Source organism: Rhincodon typus, chromosome 10 (genome assembly GCF_021869965.1).
Source record: "Rhincodon typus isolate 14 chromosome 10, sRhiTyp1.1, whole genome shotgun sequence".
Classification (NCBI taxonomy): Eukaryota; Metazoa; Chordata; class Chondrichthyes; order Orectolobiformes; family Rhincodontidae; genus Rhincodon; species Rhincodon typus.
In genome coordinates, this window is record NC_063341.1 from 72,884,288 (window position 1) to 72,904,451 (window position 20,164).

Consider the following 20,164-nt stretch of genomic DNA (forward strand, 5'->3'; position numbering starts at 1 on the left):
GCCGAGCAGGAAGGCTGACGTTTCGGGCCTAGACCTTTCTTCAGAAATTGACATTTCAGCCTTCCTGCTCCTCTGATGCTGCTTGGCCTGCTGTGTTCATCCAGCTCTACACCTTGTTATCTCAGATTTTCCAGCATCGGCAGTTCCTACTATCTCTCCCATGCATTCTACGCCTGACAAGTTTTTTTTCTTTTATTCTTTCATGGGATGAGGGCATCACTGACTGGGCAGCATGTATTGCCCATCCCTAATTGCCCAGAAGGCAGTTATGAGTCAACCACGTTGCTGTGGGTCTGGAGTCACATGTAGGCCAGACCAGGTAAGGATGGCAGTTTCCTTCCCTAAAGGACATTAGTGAACCAGATGGGTTTTTCCTGACAATCAACAATGGATTCATGGTCATCATTAGATTGTTAATTCCAGATATTTTTTATTGAATTCAAATTCCACCATCTGCTGTGGTGGGTTTCGAACTCAGGTCCCCAAAGCATTATCTGGGTCTCTGGATTAACAGTCCAGCAATAATATTATAGGAAATTATAGACCGGTGAGCCTGATGTCAGTGGTGGGGAAGCTGCTGGAGAAGATACCGAGGGATAGGATCTATTTACATTTGGAAGAAAGTGGGCTTATTAGTGATAGGCAGCATGGTTTTGTGCAGGGAAGGTCATGTCTTACCAACTTGATAGAATTCTTTGAGGAAGTGACAAAGTTGATAGATGAGGGAAGGGCTGTAGGTGTCATATACATGGACTTCAGTAAGGCATTTGATAAGGTTCCCCATGGTAGGCTGATGGAGAAAGTGAAGTCGCATGGGGTCCAGGGTGTACTAGCTAGATGGATAGAGAACTGGCTGGGCAACAGGAGACAGAGAGTTGTAGTGGAAGGGAGTTTCTCAAAATGGAGAACTGTGACCAGTGGTGTTCCACAGGGATCTGTGTTGGGACCACTGTTGTTTGTGATATACATAAATGATCTGGAGGACGGTATAAATGGCCTGATTAGCAAGTTTGCAGATGACACTAAGATTAGTGGAGTAGCAGATAGTGAAGGGGACTGTCGGAGAATGCAGCAGAATATAGATAGATTGGACAGTTGGGCAGAGAAATGGTAGATGGAGTTCAATCCAGGCAAATGCGAGGTGATGCATTTTGGAAGATCCAATTCAAGAGCGAACTATGTGGTAAATGGAAAATCCCTGGGGAAAATTGATGCACAGAGAGATCTGGGTGTTCAGGTCCATTGTACCCTGAAGGTGGCAATGTAGGTGGATAGAGTGGTCAAGAAGGCATACTGCATGCTTTCATTCATCGGACGGGGCATTGAGTACAAGAGTTGGCAGGTCATGTTACAGTTGTATAGGACTTTGGTTCGACCACATTTGGAATACTGCATACAGTTCTGGTCACCACATTACCAAAAGGATGTGGATGCTTTGGAGAGGGTGCAGAGGAGGTTCACCAGGATGTTGCCTGGTATGGAGGGCACTAGCTATGAAGAGAGGTTGGGTAGATTAGGATTATTTACAACAGAAAGATGGAGGTTGAGGGGGGACCTGATTGAGGTCTACAAAATCATGAGAGGGAGAGACAGGATGGATAGCAAGAAGCTTTTTCCCAGAGTCGGGGACTCAATTACTAGGGGTCACGATTTCAAGGTGAGAGGGGAAAAGTTTAAGGGAGATATGTGTGAAAAGTTCTTTACGCCTGGAATGCATTGCCAGCGGAAGTGGTAGAGTCGAGCACAATAGCGTCATTTAAGATGTATCTAGACAGCTGCATGAATGGGCAGGGAGCAGAGGGATACAGATCCTTGGAAAATAGGCAACAGGTTTTGATAGAGGATCTGGATTGGAGCAGGCTTGGAGGGCCGAAGGGCCTGTTCCTGTGCTGTAATTTTCTTTGTTCTTTGTTCTTTGACAATACCACTAGACCATTGCCTCCCCATGTAAAACCACATGCCAATCAACCGCCCACCCCATGTTGTTCATTGCAGACCGGGTTTGCAATATATAACGATGCTAACAGTCCAGGGTCATCTCTACTGGCTGAGGTTACCATGAAGAATTCTCATACTCAATCTGTCTCCTCACCTGAGGTGTGTATCTCCTCAGGTGTCTTTTTCTAACGAAATAGCGCCTTATTGTTTAATATGGCTGTGGTGGTGTTACGTTTTTTTAAATTCCCATAGAAACAGGCTGTGAATGACTTCTTCAGAGATAGCAAGAACTGCAGATGCTGGAGTCTGAGATAACAAGGTTTGGAGCTGGATGAACACAGCAAGCCAGGTAGCATCAGGGGAGCAGGAAAGCTGATGTTTCGGGTTGGGACCCTTTTTCAGAAATGGGGACGGGGAGGGGAGCTCAGAAATAAATAGAGAGAGGAGGGGTGGGGCTGGGGAAGGTAGGTGGGATGGTGATAGGTGAGTGCAGGTAAGCAGTGGTGGGGATTGGTCAGTGAGGTGGGAGGAGCGGATAGGTGGGAGAGAAGATGGACAGGTTACAGATAGGTGACTAATCCCCACTACTGCCTACCTGTACTCACCTATTACCACCCCACCTACCTTCCCCAGTCCCACCCCTCCTCTCTCTATTTATTTCAGAGCTCCCTCCCCTCCGACTCCACCAAAACATTTTTGAAGAAGGGTCCCCACCTGAAACATCAGCTTTCCTGCTCCCCTGATGCTGCTTGGCCTGCTGTGTTCCTCCAGCTCCACACCGTGTTATCTGTGAATGACTTTTTTTTGGTTTTCACAGTGAAAACGCCATTAACTATCAAAGTTTGCTGAATGTCACAGCTCCCATTGCTGGCCAATCAGCCATCCTCAACATAGCCACCTGGGAGACGAGGAGATTATGAACCATGAAATGTTCAAATGCTAACACGTACAGGAAGTCATTTAGCAAGAGGAACATGATTAATTGTGTTGGGAGACCTTTCGTTTGTGAAATAAGACTCCCCAGTGAAAGGCCCTAATCAAATGCAGTTAGAAAATTGTCACAAAAAATCAAATTCTGTTTTAACAGAATGTCAGTCTGTTGGGATTAGGTTAAAAATGAGATAACCAAGCAAATGGGGGAGCCCATCTGTTAAATATAACTGTACTCGCTTATACAGTAATTATATGGTTCAGGTAGGTCAGACCTAAAAAAGAAAGAATTTGTATTCCTCTAGCACCTTTTTTCATATCAACAGGCAAATTAGGAGCAGGAAAATGTCCCTTGAACTGGCTTCATCCATTCAATATGACCTTAGGGGTGGCACCCTGGTTAGCACTGCTGTTTCACAGCACCAGGGAACTTGGTTCAATTCCAGCCTAGGGCAACAGTCTGTGTGGAGTTTGCATGTTCTCCCTGTGTCTGTATGAGTTTCCTCCCACAGTCTAATGAAGTGCAGTTTAGTGGATTAGCGATGGGAAGTGCGGTGTTATGGGGTGGGTCTGGATGGGATGCTCTTCAGAGGGGTTGGTGTAAACTTGATGGGCCAAATGGCCTGCTTCCACACTGTAGTGATCCTAACTGATCTGATTTCTCTATGTTTCTGTCTACACATGGTCACTATTCACCCTTTTGGTTAACAACAATATATCTACCTCCACCTTTAAAAATATTCACCATCAACCATCTTTTGAGGGGGAAAGTTCCAAAAACTCTCCGTGAGATGAAGGATTCTCATCATTTCTGCCTTAAATGGGTGACCTGTACTTTTAAACAGTGACTCCCAGTTCTAGATACCCCGACAAGAGGAAACATCCTGTCCTTCCATCTTAAGATACTGGGAAGACTTCACCTCGATTGAGATAATTTTCAAGTGTAGCCGTTGTTGTGACACAGCAAATAACGGGTAATTTTCTCACAGCGCAATCCCTAAAGCATCAGTGATTTAATTAACAGGAACATTGTTAATGCTAGATGAGAGAGAAAATAAAAGGTTAGAAAGAATAGGGGGATTTCTCCAGCCCTTATTTGAAAAGTTCCCAGGCACTTCTTCTGCCCAAAACAAAAGCAGAAACTGCTGGAAAAATTCAGCAGGTCTGGCACTGACTTCCAAACTTAGAAATAAACCCATTAAAAATCTTTTTAGAAAAAATTAAAGGTAGTGTCTATTAACAAAGCATTAAAATATATCAGCAAGATGGCAGCAGAATATGACACTCCAGCCAGAACTCCTCTGCTTCACCAGTTCCTTTCGCTTTTTCTTTCTTTCTCCTTCTCTTTTCTGCAGTTTTAATGCCCCCACCTCCCCAACCCAACTCTTAACTTCTCAAACTGACCCAGAGGGAATGCAGAACGAAGGTGAGTCTGAGTCCAGCCTGGTGTGGGAGACAAGTCGGAGACCGTGCCAGCACAAGAGGCAAGTCCTGGAACATAGAACATAGAACATAGAACACAGAACAGTACAGCACAGTACAGGCCCTTCGGCCCACAATGTTGTGCCGAACTTTTACCCTAAACCTAAGGTCTATCTAACCTCTACCCCTACATTATACTATCATCAATGTGAGTCATGGGCCGGAGCCTGGAGCAGGAGGCAATCCGAGCATGGGCCGGCCTGGAAATGAATCCCAGAGGTGAGTCCCGGGCAGGAGCCTGGCTGGTGGAGACAGCGAGGTCTCGAGTTCTGAAGCCCAGTGGGCACGGACTCAGTGAGAAGGACTATAATTTGAGTACTTTTTAAGGATATTCTGAACTTGGAGTAATCCATGTACTTTTTAAAATTTTGTATTCCTATGCTAAACTTTTATATTACTCTTCCAATTCTGTAACAAACACTTAAACTATCTGTACCTAGGTACCCTGTACCGAAGATGGCACCAACGCAGTGACATTACAAGCTTTTCACTGAACTCATTAGAGTGCACATGATAATAAAGGCTAATTCAATTCTAAAATGTGGAGGAGTGATTGCTCCACTATTTCGTTCACTGAAAGGAGCATACAATTTCGAAGGAAAGGAGTTACAAATTATTAATTTATTAACAATAAATGATGTTGGTCGTAGCGCTTTACTGTTGCTAGGTCAAAATTCTAGAATTCCATTCCATAATGGCATTGTGGATATACCTACAGTAGATGGGTTGCAGTGGTTCAAGAAGGCAGCCCATCACTACCCTCTTAAGGGCGCTTAGGGACTGGCAATAAATACTGGCCCAACCAGCAATGTCATGTCCTGTGAGTAAATAAAAAATATACATTTATGTGAATTAGAGTCCAATTAGGTGTTTCTCCATTGACTGGTGTTATAGCAATTCTTTTCCTGGGAGCTGAGATGCAGATGGATGGCATTTGAAGATGCAGTGGTGTTTCTGATACTTGGACGGTTGGCATGCAAAGTCTGGGATCCTTTTCAGAGATGGGAATTTTGAGAGATAGGGAGCTGTGAGAAGTATATCTCCCAGCTAGTAAGGCCAGGAGCTGCGTCTGTCATGATGTTAAGACAGCAGTTGAATGAAAGAATGAATTAGCTTTCTTGTCACGTATACTCATGAAAAGTTTATACGTCGCAACTTATAGTGCCATCTTAGGTGCAAAAATACCTAGGTACAGGTTCTTCAGTTCCAAGATCTTAGAAAATAGAGAAATAAAATGTCCAGCATTGCAGAAATAAAACTTCAGAAATAAAACAACGGCCTTCCAATCCAGACCACACTGGCACCTTGCCCCCAGTCCACACAAGACTTTGGCTCCAGACCATGCCAAGATTCACCTTGAGGATCATGAGGCTGGGAGATTGCTTCAGGCTGTCACACCGGGTCAAGTACACCTCGTTGGGCTGAGAGGGCGCCATGTCAGGAGGCTGCCCTCTGAGGGTGCTATGCCAGGCCAGTAGTTGAAGTTGGAAGTCAAAACAGTACACATTTGAACAAGTATAGGCGCCAGTTGTGTGACAGGATGGTTGCTGTTAAATCATTCAGAGAAGTAAAGTGATTTGATCACTGTCATCAAGTTGGCCATTGTGAGGTAGAGAGGTGCTTATGGCCTATCTCAGTGGCTAATTAAAATGCCATGACTGTCTTGGCATCAGACAGTAGCAATTTGCAACAAAAACACTTCAGATCTGAAGAGGGTTCACTGGATTTAAAACATTAACTCTGTTTTCTCACCAATGATGCTGCCAACGCTGCTGAGTTTCACCAGAAATTTCTGTTTTTGGTTCAGATTTCCAGCATTCTCAGTTTTTTGCTTTATTATAGTCGTAATTTGCAATTCTGTTGTGCCACAGTATTCAGGAGGGGGGCGGGGGAATGTTGGGGCATAGTCTGGGGAAGGACATTCTTGCTATTGATGGAGTCCAGTGAAGGTTCACCAGACTGATTCCCAGGATGGCAGGACTGAGATGTGAAGAAAGACTGGATTGACTGGCCTTGTACTCATGGGAATTTAGTAGAATGAAGGGGGGATCTCATAGAAACTTATAAAATCCTGATGGGACTGGACAAGCTAAATGCAGGAAGAAAGTTCTCAATGTTGGGGAAGTCCAGAACTAGGGGTCAAAGTCTAAGAATAAGGGGTAAATCATTCAGGACTGAGATGAAGAGGAATTTCGTCACTCAGAGAGTTGTGAACCAGTGGAATTCTCTACCACAGGAAGCTGCTGGGGTCATTTTGTTAGATATATTCAAGCGGGAGCTGGACATGGCCCTTGTGGCTAAACATTTCAAGGGGTATGGAGAGTGGGTACTGAAATTGTGTAATCAGGCAAGATCACATTGAATGGTGGTACAGGCTCAAAGGGTCAAATGGCCTGCCCCTGCAGCTATTTTCTATTTTTGCTTTACCTAGGTAGCATATAGCTACAATAGATGGCAGGCCAAGTCTCCATTAGCTACAGAAAGAATTAATGGGCGAGCTTGCTGTGACTTGTGGACAATTGATTGATTGATTTTATTGTCACATGTACTGAAATACAGTGAAAAGCTTTGCTTACACGCGGTACAGGTAGATCACAGCAAATAAAGTTTGCGCATATCAAAAATACTTAGAGGCATACAGGTTACGTTGCAGGTTACATTATTTGAGGCTAGAGTCCATTCAACAGTCTGATAACGGCCAGAAAGAAGCTGTTTCTGAACCTGCTGGTGAGTGTGTTCAGACTTTTGAATCTTCCGCCTGACGGAAGAGGTTGTAGGAGGTCATTACCAGGGTGCGATGGGTCTTTGATGATGTTGGCCTCCTTTCTGCGGCAGTGAGCCGTGTAAATGGAGTCCCTGGATGGAAGGTTGGCTTCTGTGATGGTCTGGGCTGTGCACACCACCTTCTGTAGTTTCTTATGGTCCTGGGAAGAGCAGTTGCCATACCAGGCCGTTATGCACCCGGACAGTATGCTTTCTATGGTACATCTGTAGTAGCTGGTGAGGGACCTCATGGGCATGCCAAATTTTCTGAGCCGCCTGAAGAAGAAGAGGCGTTGTTGTGCCTCCTTGACTGTCGCATCTACGTGGGAAGCCCAGGACAGGTTGTCGGTTATCGTCACTCTGAGGAACTTGATGCTCTTTACCCTCTCAACCTCAGTTCTGTTGATGTAGATGGGGGCATGTTCTCCTCCTATCTTTCTGAAGTTGATGACCAGTTCTTTAGTTTTGCCAACATTGAGAGACAGATTGTTTTCACTGCAAAAAACCCTCTATCTCCCTTCTGTATTTTAACTCGTTGTTGTTAAATATCCGTCCCACTACGGTGGTGTCATCAGCGAACTTGTAGATGGCTTTCATTTGGAATTTGGCAACACAGTCGTAGATGTACAAGGAGTAGGGGGCTGAGGACGCATCCTTGAGGAGTTCTAGTGTTGAGTGTTACTGTGGACCAATTCTGGCCAGTTCCCATCATGTGGTAATAGCTGCCATCTTAAGTGTCTGGCAGTGTTGAATATTTGTTGAAGGTTTTGTTTAAAAAAAAGTTAAACAGGAGAATCATGAAGAGAACATTGATTCACCAAGAAAAATATGAATTCTCTGTGTGCCCTCTGGTCATTTCATAAGGCTTGTCAGCAATCTGATTACAATTACTCAGATCATTTTACTGGACATTTCAAATTGCAGAATAATTGGGATTTTGCACGTTGAAAAGATTTCAACTTAAAATAATGATATATATGTGCTGAATTGCTTGGGGCTTGCCATGATTTTTTTTTTCTCATTGTTTTACAATAAAAGCTCCAAGGTATTCTAGATAATCCCTTTCACTGTTTTCACTGTTTTTGTGTTGTCACTCTTGATGCTGCATATAAAACATGCACTTACAGAGACTTTATTGTCACTGTGAAGCATTCTAAGCAACTCATTGAAGTAGTTTGGGATGCGGTTGACTGCCGTTGCGTAGATGATTTTAGCAAACAATTTGTTCTCAGCAGCATTTCATAACCAGCAGAATAACAAATAAATGTTTAATTTGATTTTGCTTTGTTTCAAGTTGTGGGGAGAATGGTAACCAGGGCATGAGTACAATAATGCTTAGAAGACTTCCCTTTCACAGTGTCTTCAACAATAGCGACTTGCATTTACACAGCCACATTAGACAGAATTTGATAATAGGCACATAAAGAAATCTTGGGACTTTTGACCAAAGAGATACATACATATAAGGAACACAAACAGGATGTGCTCAGCAGGTCTGGCAGCATCTGTACAGTGAGAAAAACAGAGGTTACATTACAAGTCGAGATGGGGTGTTTGTCTTATGAAGACTGATTGAATAATCTAGGTCCATACTCTCCAGAGTTTAGAAGAGAGGAGATCGAATTGACATAGAACATAGAACAGGACAGCACTGTAGAGGCCCTTCGGCCTACGATATTGTGCTGAACTTTTACCCTAAACCTAAGGTCTATCTAACTTCCACCCCTACCTTATGCTATCATCCGTATGCCTATCTAATAGCCGCATAAGTGCCCCTAATGAGGCCGACTCTATTACCCTCTCCGGCAATGCATTCCACGCCCCTACCACTCTCTGAATAAAGAACCTACCTCTGACATCTCCCCTATATCTACCTCTACTCACTTTAAAACTATGCCTACTCGTAATAGCTACCTCCACCCTAGGAAAAAGTCTCTGGTTGTCCACTCTATCTATACCTTTGATCATTTTGTACACCTCTATCAAGTCACCTCTCATCCTTCATCGTTCTAAAGAGAAAAGCCCTAGCTCTCTCAACCTTTCCTTGTAAGACCTACCCTCAATTCCAGGCAACATCCTGGTAAATCTCCTCTGCACCTTTTCCAATGCTTCCACATCTTTCCTGTAATGAGGCAACCAGAACTGGACACAATACTCCAGATGTGGCCGAACTAGGGTAAGGTACATAATTAAGGTACATAAAATGCTGTAGGGAATTGACAAAGGAGAAGTACAATCCCTACAGTTTGAAAGCAGGCCACTCGGCCCATGAAGACCATATTAACTCTCTGAAGAGCATCCCATTCAGACACGACACCCTACCCTATCCCAGTAACATTGCATTTCCCATAGCTAACCCATGTAACCTGCCAAGGTCTGGACACTATGGGCAATTTAGCATGGCCAATCCACCTAACCTGCACATCTTTGGACTGTGGGAGAAAACCCACACAGACATGGGAAAAACAGTCACCTGAGGGTGGAATTGAACCCAGGTCCCTAGTGCTGTGAGGCAGCAGAGCTAAACACTGTGCCACACCAGCCAAAAAATGTTTTCTCTTGCAAAACAATCTAGAATGACAGGTAGTAGGAACTGCTGATGCTGGAGAATCTGAGATAACAAGGTGTAGAGCTGGATGAACACAGCAGGCCAAGCAGCATCAGAGGAGCAGGAATGCTGATGTTTTGGGCCTAGACCCATTTTCTGAAGAAGGGTCTAGGCCTGAAACGTCAGCCTTCCTGCTCCTCTGATGCTGCTTGGCCTGCTGTGTTCGTCCAGCTCTACGCCTTGTTGTCTTAGAATGAGAGGTCATAGTTTTAAAATAAGGGGTAGCTGATCTAAAACAGACTTAAGGAGAAATCATTTCAATCAAGGGTCATGAATCTGTGGGATTCACTATCTCAGCATGCTGTGGATGCTGGGACACTGGGTACATTTATAGAGGTGATAGACACATTTTTAATTAGAAATAGGTCAAAGGGTATGGAAAGTGGGCAGGAAAGTGGAACTGAGATCAGCCATGATTGAATCAAATGATGAAGCAGGTTTGCGGGGTTGTATGGCCTCGTCGTCTTCCTAGTTTTTTTGTGTTCTGGCCTCATAGCACCAGGGACCTGGGTTCGATTCCAGCCTCGGGCGACTATCTGTGTGGAGTTTGCACATTCTCCCCATGTCTGTATGGGTTTCCTCCCACAGTCTAAAAATGTGCAGGTTAGGTGGATTGGCCCAGCTAATTTGGCCCATAGTGTTTGGTGATGTGCTAGCTAGGTGGAATAGCTATGGCAAATGCAGGGTTACGGGGATATGTTAAGGGTTTGGGTCTGGATGGGATGCTCTTCAGTGGGTCTGTGTATACAGGCCGAATGGCTTCTTTCTGCACTGTAGGTATTCTATGATTCTTTTGAGTTTAATGACATTTGTTAGAACTTAGATATAAGGAGTCTGTGAAAGGAGGAAAGAATATAGCGAGACAGAAAGGTTTACAGAGGGAATTCCAAAACTTTAGGTCTTGGTAACTATTGCAGTAATGGTGAAGTGGTTAAAATCAGGGATGTTTAGAAAGATAGAATTTGAGGAATACAGATATCTCAGAAGGTCATGTGGCAGGACGAGAAAACAGAGATGTTGAGGGCTGGTACTTTGAAAGTATTTTAACAGAAATATGAGAATTTTTAAGAGATAGCAGGAACTGCCAATGCTGGAGAATCTGAGATAACAAGGTATGGAACTGGAGGAACACAGCAGGCCAGGCAGCATCAGAGGAGCAGGAAAGCTGACCTTTCGGGTCTGGACCCTTCTTCAGAAACCTTCTTCAGAATTTTTAAGTTGATGTATTGTTGAACCAGGAGCCAATATAGGTCAGACATGTGTAATTTGTCATCCTCTGTATACCTGTTCCTAGTCTAGAGCTGGATCAACCGTAATAAACTTGGGGAGCCAATTTCTCTACTAGAGCCATTCTCTCCCAGTTAAAATTCATGTTCTTAGAGTCAGAAGGTTGTGAGTTCAAGTTCACAGATTATCCATGGATGAGATTACACAGAAGGAGGACAGAGTTGAGATAGAAAGACCAGCCATGATCATACAAACAGAGCTGTGGGCAATGGCTCAATGAAATTTACAGTGAGTAGAGGGGAAAGAGGTTTGAATGAGCTCAAGTTGCATGCTGAAAGATGGGAAGACTGCCCATAGGATGACTGGCATGGTATGGAGGTACCAGTGTTAGACTGGGGTGGACAAGGTCAGAAATCACATGACACTAGGTTATAGTCCAACAGGTTTATTTGAAAGCTTTTGATGACTCACTCCTTCCTCAGGTGTTACTGAGAGAGATGGTATCAAACAGAGAATTCATAAGTAAAAAATCAAAGGGTTACACCGCTGATGAGGATGTACTAAACAAACCTAAGATGCTGTTAAATCTTTAATCAATTAGAAAGTTTTAATTGATTAATATGTATATGTAAATCCCTAAATTCCTTTCAAGTCACTGCCCTGAGAGAATTAAAGGTTTTATCGCTGCAAAGAAGAAGTTACATTTTAAGTCAGACAATGCATATTAGGTATAAGGCTTTGTTTAGAATCTGTTTGTGCTTGGCTTGGAGTCCGATTGGTTTTATTTCTAAAGTAGGAATTTATAAAATGCCACATTGACTGACTGTCTATAAATTGTGTGCTTTTTGAACAAAATAGAATGTATCTGCGAATATAAATTCACGCCATAGATGTGTTTGTGTTCGTGCGTGTGTGCGTGTGAGAGAGAGAGATGGAGGTGGAGAGAGGGAGGGGAAGAGAGTTTGAGTGTTTGAGTTCTGAGGAACTCAGAGGAAAGGGTCACCGGACCCGAAACGTTAACTCTAATTTTTTCTTCACATATGTTGCTAGACCCTGCTGAGCTTTTCCAGCTATTTTGCTTTTTTTTCCTTCTTTCTTTTGGTGTATTTTAACTGTAGGAGATGAATAAATATGTTTTGCTTTAAATCCAAGAGTTTGATAAATCGAATTGAAGCTTGAACGCAACACCTTACCTTTACCTTCAAAATAAGAAAAAGTTAAGGTCTGGACTATCTTCTGAATATTTTGATGGGGTTTGGTCTGGCCCATGACAATGGTCCAACAGGTCGAGCCTAAAAACTTGGACTCATTTAGAAAACAGTTGGGAGTTGCAATGAGGTCTCAATTGATGGATGAGCCTTTTATATCTGTATTTACCTAGTGATCTTTTGGTCTTTACATGCTGATATTTTTTTTAAAAAGAAAGCTCAAATATTAAAGTGTTGAAAGGAAACTACAATTGAGAGTGAAAGTTTCATCTAATGAGTTTAAAGATGAGTTCAATGTTGAGGAACTTGCTTTGATGATTATAGCTGAAACGCTGCATTTAGTGAGAACTCTGCAGGAATTGAATTAAATAACATGCCAATACTCAAATTGTTGGCAGGTACAAAAATGCTCCTGGGGCATGTCCACAGTCAATATCATGAGAACATGTTCGTTAAAATGAATGCCTCTGGGCTCCAGAGAGGAGTCTATCAATTATGAGTTTGTTTGAAATGGAAGAAAGAACTCTTACAAAAAGAAGTTCACTAAAGATTTAATATATTGCTCTGAATGTTTTCTGCCCTGTTAAGCTCAGACTGTAACCTGATACAATTTGCAGTAACTCAGGCATAGGATCAAATCGAAACAATGAAAATTAGGAAAGAAAGTAACTACATGAAAATAAATTTTACAGAATGAATCCACGGCCTGTTTTCTAATTCTCCACTTTCCACATTTAATCAGAGTTCTGGTTTTCTTCATTCTTCAATGCCAGGACCTCCCCAGCACATGAATCTTATAATAATCACATGCTCCTCAATCATCCATCACCGATCTCCAATGGCTCATGTTTGTATAAGAACAGAAGCAAAAACTCTGGTTGTTGATATCTGAAATGAAAACAGAAAATGTTGGAGAGGCTCAGCAGGTCTGTGAGACATGAATAAACCTTTCAGGCAATTGTCCTTTCATCAGGCCATTCCTGAAGCTGTTTACATACAGAGGGGTGACTAAATCCCAGGACATCATACAATTATAGGTCTGAAAAGGTGATGACCAACATAGAGAATGACATTTATGAGAAAATGTTTGTTCAGGGGAGGGATTGGTGAAACAGTAATGTTATCCTGAATCCTAGGTTAAGGCTCTGGTGATGTGATCACTGCAGCAGACGGAGGAACTTAAAATAAAGCAAATGAATTAGGAGCAGAAGGAGACCATTCAATCTCTAGAGCATGTTCCACTATTCAATAGGATCTCGGCTGGTTGGTTTGCTGCCATCTACCCTTAATAACCTTTGATTTCATTTCCAGGTGAGGTGATGGTATTATCGTTGAACTGTTAATCCAGAGAGTCAGGTAATGTTCTTAGGACTGGGTATGAATCCTGCCACGGCAGACAGTGGAATTTGAATTCAATAAAAAATCAAGAGTCTAAAGATGGCTACCTATCCATTGTCGATTGTTGGAAAAACCCATCTGGTTCACTTATGTCCTTTAGGGAAGGAAACTGCCATCCTTACCTGGTCTGGCCTACATATGACTTCAGACCCACAGCAATGTGGTTGACTCTTAACTGCCCTCTGGGCAATTAGGGATGGGCAATAAATGCTGCCTAGCCAGCGATGCCATCATCCTGTGAATGAATAACAATAACAGTCCACCCACCTTAGAATGGCCCATACATGCAATGACATTGTTATCCATCAGACCAATTCTCATCATATATAATCACCAAGTTGAATACATTAACAATCTAGAATTAAAAATAATAACCATGTAACTACTGTCAATTGCTGTCATGGAGATCATTCGATCCATTCACATCCTTTAAGGAAGGAATTTTGCCATTCTTCCCTGACTTGGCCTACAGACCCCAGAGCCACAGAAATGTGAGTGACTTTTAACTGCCCTCTGAGAAGCTGCTAATGGACAATAAATGCTGGCCTAGCCAATAACACCCAGATCTAGTGAATTGTTACATTTGATCATGAGACCATTTTCACGCGTGCACAGAGGGCCAAGTAAAGTTAAATGTAAAAAAAAGTTTTGAAACGTGCTTTTGAAATATGTTTGCTATTATGATGCAGAACAGCCAATTTCCAAACAGCAATATAATAATGACATGATAGGAAGACTGAAAAAGCAGCATTATTTAAAAGGAGAACCACTGAGGAACTCTGAGATGAAAAGAGATCTAGGTCTTTGTAGATGAATCATGAAACTTAGAATGTAGATTCTGCTTGCCATAAAGATGGCGAAAGGAATGCTATCCTTCATTATGAGAGGATAAGGATGTTATGCTTCACTTATACAGGATATTGGTGAGACGACTCCTCAATTCCTGTGTGCAGTAATGTTTAAGAAAGTAATTAAATACTTTGCAAGTAGCTCAGAGGAGTTTTACAAGATTGATGCCTAACTTAAGTGTGCTATCTTATGAGGATAGGTTGGATATACTGGGGTTGTTTCCATTAAAGTTTAGAAGAGTAGGGGTTGACTTGAATAATCCCGAACGGTCTTGATAAAGTGGATTTGGAAAGGATGTTTCCAATTGTGGTGAGTACAGAACTAGGGAACATTGTTTAAAAATTAGGGATCATCCTTTCAAGTCAGAAATTAGGAGAATTTTTTTTCTCTCTCAGAAGGCCTTGAAACTTTGGAACTCTTTGCTTCTCAAGGCAGTATGGATAGGGACGTTGGATATATTTAAGGCAAAGGTTAGACACCTCTTCGCTAGGCAAGGGAGTCTAAGATTATTGAGGCCTTGATGGGAATGTGGCATTCAAAACATAAAATATAATCTTATTGAATAATGGAGTAGGCTCAAAGGGCTGAATAGTGTGCTGCTATTTTGTATCTGTCAGAAATGATAACTGAGGGATACATAGTGGCTAGGACACCAGATATGTTGATGTCCTTTAAATAGTGCTTTCGCCTACAACCACTAGAGAGGGAAGATGGGATTTTGGTTTAATATCTCATCTGAACAGCATTACTCCTCATGTAAACTATCTTCAACGTTGAATAGGATGAGGCGATGGCCTAGTGGTATTATAGCTAGACTATTAATTCAGACACCCAGGTAATGTTTGGGGAATCTGGGAATGAATCCTGCTGCGGCAGATGGTGGAATTTGAATTCAATAAGAATCTAATGATGACAATGAAACCATTGCCGATTGTCCTTTAGGGAAGGAAACTGCCATCCTTATCTTTTCTGGCCCACATACGACTCCAGACCCACAGCAATGTGGTTGACTCTTAATGGCCCCCTGGGCAATTAGCGATGGGTGATAAATGCCGGCCTAGGCAGAGACGCCTCCATCCCAAGAATGAATTAATTGGATTATCAGCCTAGATTTTGCCCTCAAATTGGGAATGGGATTTTAATTCACAAGTACTGGAATTACAGGTCAGTTTTTATAACCAACTAATTCATGGCTGATACTGGTTCATGGAACACCTCACCACAGAGATTGCGAGTAGTAGCTCTGTTTTCTGTTTAAATATAATTTGGATGAAGCACAAGACATCAGTTTTATGGGGAGAGAGTGGGGCAATGGGATTAGTTACTCTCAACAGAGAGCTGACAGGAGTCTGCTCTGTAAAGTTTTATGGGATCGTAAAGCAATTGCTCATTTTCAATGAGTCATGTTTTATATTAAAAGGCATACATAATCCTCAATTTAAGACTTGCTGCTGCTATATTAATCAGAAAGTGATCAAGCAGCTTAAAGAATTTCCTTTACAGAGTTTCCCCAGTGATTTAAATGTGCCCTGAATGTGGTAGGGTCACATTGAATGCAAAGGGCTGATTAACTTGCAGATAACAGAAGTTCAGAAAATTTCTATTAAATATTCAGAATTCTGAGGGGTTTTAATTGAATAATTAAGAAGGAGCTGCATCCACGGACTGTAAGTTGGTAATCAAAGTATATATGTTATAAGATAATTGACAAAAGAACCAGAGGGGCAAATGAAGATAATTTTTCTTACAGCAAATTACAGTGTATTACCTGAAAGGCTGGCGGAAGTAAATCCAACAGGATGTTTAGAGAGGGAATTTGATATCAATCTGAGAAAGAATGTTGCAGGGCTGTGGGGCAAACGTGAGAGAAATGCAACTATTGAACTGGCGCTCTTAAAAGAGCCATCACAGTTAATGAAAGGTCTCCTTCTGGATTGCAACTTCCCACGACTTAACGACTGGAAAACATCAGTCCCTCTGTTGAGTTAGGGCTGTGATTGTGACTGTGAGTGCTATTTCATAACCTTTGTTGGATGTGAGGGATGATCGAGGGGGCGTATCTAATTATGAGGACCACAGACAGGGTGGATAGGAATCAGCTGTTCCCCTTAGTTAAAGGGTTAATAGCAAGGGGACCTAATTTTAAGGTGATCGACGGAAGATTTAGGGAGGATTCGAAGAAAACTATTTTTACACAGAGTGCGGTGGGAATCTGGATTGGTCTGAGAGTGCAACAGAAGCAGGAAACCTTGCAACGTTTAAAAGGCACATGGAAGAGTACTTGAAATGTCATAACTTTCAACACTATGGGTCAAGTGCTGGAAAGTGCAATTAATGTAGATAGGTCAGTGCAGATTCAATGGGCCGAAGGACCTCTTCTGTACTGCATGGCTCCTATGCATGGGTCAGTTGGAATAGCTAGGGTTGGACTTGTTCTGTCATATACTTCACCATCGTTATCAACGAGTTTTTATTTTTTCATAGGATGAAGTTATCCCTGGCGCGGCCAACACTTATTGTTTATCATTCTGCCTGGTGGTGAGCTACACGTTGAATCACTACAATCCATGTAGTTGCCTACATGCAGTCTGTTGATATACATATCCTTATACAATTTCAAGTCATTTGGCTCCTTTTGCCTGCTACGCCATTTCGCAAGATCATGCCTGATCTAAACTTCACGTTCTTGTCTCCACCCAGTTCGCTCTGACTCCCTTGTCAGTCAAGTATCTGTCTACCTCTGCCTTAAAAATGTTCCATGACCCTGCGTCCATCTTTCTGAGGAAGAAAATTCCACACCCCCTGAGAAAAAATCTTTTCCTGATGGTCTTATTTTTAAATTGTTTCCCCTAATTTAGTCCCTACATTAGGAGGAAATATCCTTTCGGTATCCAGCCTATCAAATCCTCTCAGGATTGTATACATTTCACTCTCATTCTTTTAAACTTTCTTGGTGACAGGGCCAGCTTATCTAAGCTTACTTTCTGAGGAAAAACCCATGAATTCCCTTCGAACTGTTTCAGATGCAATGATGCCCTTTCTCAAATAAGGCAACCAAACCAGTTCATGGTACTTTAGAAATGGTCTCACCAAGGGGAGGTGATGGCCTAGTGGTAGTATTGCTGGACTGTTAATTCAGAGGCCCAGATAACATTCTGGGGCCTGGGTTCAAATCCCACCATGGCACATGGTAGAATTTGAATTCAATAAATGTCTGAAATTAAGAGTCTAATGACGACTGTGAATCAATTGTCAGGAAAAACCCATCTGGTTCACAAATGCCCTTTAGGGAAGGAATCTGCCATCCTTACCTGGTCTGGCCTACATGTGACTCCAGACCCACAGCAATGTGGTTGACTCATAACTGCCCTCTGGGCAATTAAGGATGGGCAATAAATGCTGCCTAGCCAGTGATGCCCTCATCCTGTGAATGAATAAAGATTAAAAAAAACCAAGGCTCTATATAACCGAAGCAAAACATCGGTCACTTTATATTCTATTCTCTTTGCAACAAAAGACAATATTTCATGTGCCTTCCTACTCACTTGCTGGACCTCCGCACTAACTTTATGTGATTCATGTACCAGGACACACAGATACCTCAGTAACTCAGAGTTCTGCTATCTCTACTTAATTCATCAGTGTCTTTTATTTCTGCCACAGTGGACCAAGTTCACATTTTCCGAAATTATATTCTATGTGACAAATTTTTGCCCTCTCACTTAACCCATTTATATTGCTTTGCATGCTCTTTACAACTTTCTTGTTTGCCTATCTTTTTGTGATCAGCAAATTTAGTAACCATACCTTTGATCCCTTCATCCAAGTTATTGATATAACTTATATCCAATTTGTTGATGTAATGCATAGAATCTTTACAGTGTAGAAGCAGGCAGTTTGGTCCATCAAGGTCACACTGACCTTCTGAAGAGGATCCTACCCTGACCCACACCCATCCCCACCCCTCACCCTACCCCTATCCCTTTGTCTAAAACCCTGCATTTCCCATGGCTAATCCACCCGACCTGCACACCTTTTGGACTGTGGGAGGAAACTGGAGTACCCAAAGGGGACCCACGCAGACACGGGGAGAATTTGCAAACTCCACACAGACAGTCACTCAAGGCTGGAATTGAATCCAGGTCCCTGGTGCTGTGAGGTAGCAGTGCTAACTACTGTGCCACCCCTCAAATTTCGCCATGTGCAAGGGTGGGATTTGAACCCACTATTGAGAACATTAGCATGAATTACAATCTAGTGATATTGTCAGTACACTTCTGCCTCCCTACAAAGAAACCTTTCCTGGTACAGAGATTATCTCTGAACAAAACACAGCACCCTCCCGACTTGACCTCTCAATCCCTTACTGAGGGGGCCAATGCTTCATACACAAGGCCCCTGGGCACTTGCTGTCAAGCAACAGCCATAAACAATGACCACAGAAGACAACTCTATAAGGAAAAGAGGCATTTGAAATGAACATATTTACTACTTTCATTATCCGAAAGTGAATAATGCATCAACAAATAGATTTTACTCCAAAGTGCTTGGTTTATGTAAAACGGATTGATATCCTCCTGCAATGTAGTACACAGCTTACATTAGTCACTAAACTCTTGTAATACTCTCTGAGGGTATGCATTATTACTTGGCCTTTTAATTTCTTGGTAAGTGAGGTAATCTTAATAGCAGATGTTTTCCTTTAATTGCTTAGGCCAAGGAAGCACATAATCTCTGCACAGTTCATTTATCATTAATCAGTGATTTCTTAACCAATTTAATCTTTTATATTAAACCTACACTTTTTTTCCTGACCTATTGCTACTGCAGTTCCTTTACTAAATTCTCCAGATCTTATCTGGCAATTCCAACATGAGCTGTACCAAATGGGTTTCTCTGTTTCTTTTCCCTGTTACCCAGCTTTATGAGTCGAATTATTCTATAATCTCAAACCCTCAACTTGGAGAATTTTATATCCATTATATAGAAGGAAAAGCCACAACGCCTGCAGTTTGAGCTGATGTAGTTTACATCATTATTTGTGGGATTTTTTCTGGAAATTTGTTACGCAAATTACCATCAAATAATGAAAGACAAGTGAAGGGAGTCATGAGAACAGTGGACTAAATGAGAGAGAAACTGTATAGACAGGAAAATTAAGAGTAAATAAAGAGCTCAGAGAGATGGAAGTTGTAATTCAGTTAGTTTTGAGGAAGGGTCACTCAACCCAAAACATTAGCTCTCATTTCTCTCCACAGATGCTGCAAGACCTGCTGAATTTCTGGATCAGCATCCTCAGTTCTTTCAGTTTTTATTTAGCTTTGGAATTGTATTACTCTTCACATAACAAGAGGGCATTGATGTAAAGTGATTTGCAAAAGAAACAAAGGTGATGTGACTTTTCATATAACCTGTATTTAAGATATAGAATGTCCTGCCTGGAATGGTGGCGAAGGCACATTCGATTGAGACGTTCACAAGGGATTGGATGATTATTCAGGTAGAAGTAATGTGCAAGGATATTGGAAATGGCAGGAGATTGGCACTAGGTACAGATGCTCATTTGAAGGGCCGACAGGTCATGCTTGTATTTCACATGAGATTCCTCTAAAATGCTTCACTCATTCTGTCACTGCATCACAGAATATGCCTCAGAAGGAGACCATTCAGTCCATCATGCCTGCACTAGCTATTCAACTGAGTATTATTTGGTCTTTTAATTTCTTGGTAAGTACGGTAATATTAATAGCAGATGTTTTCC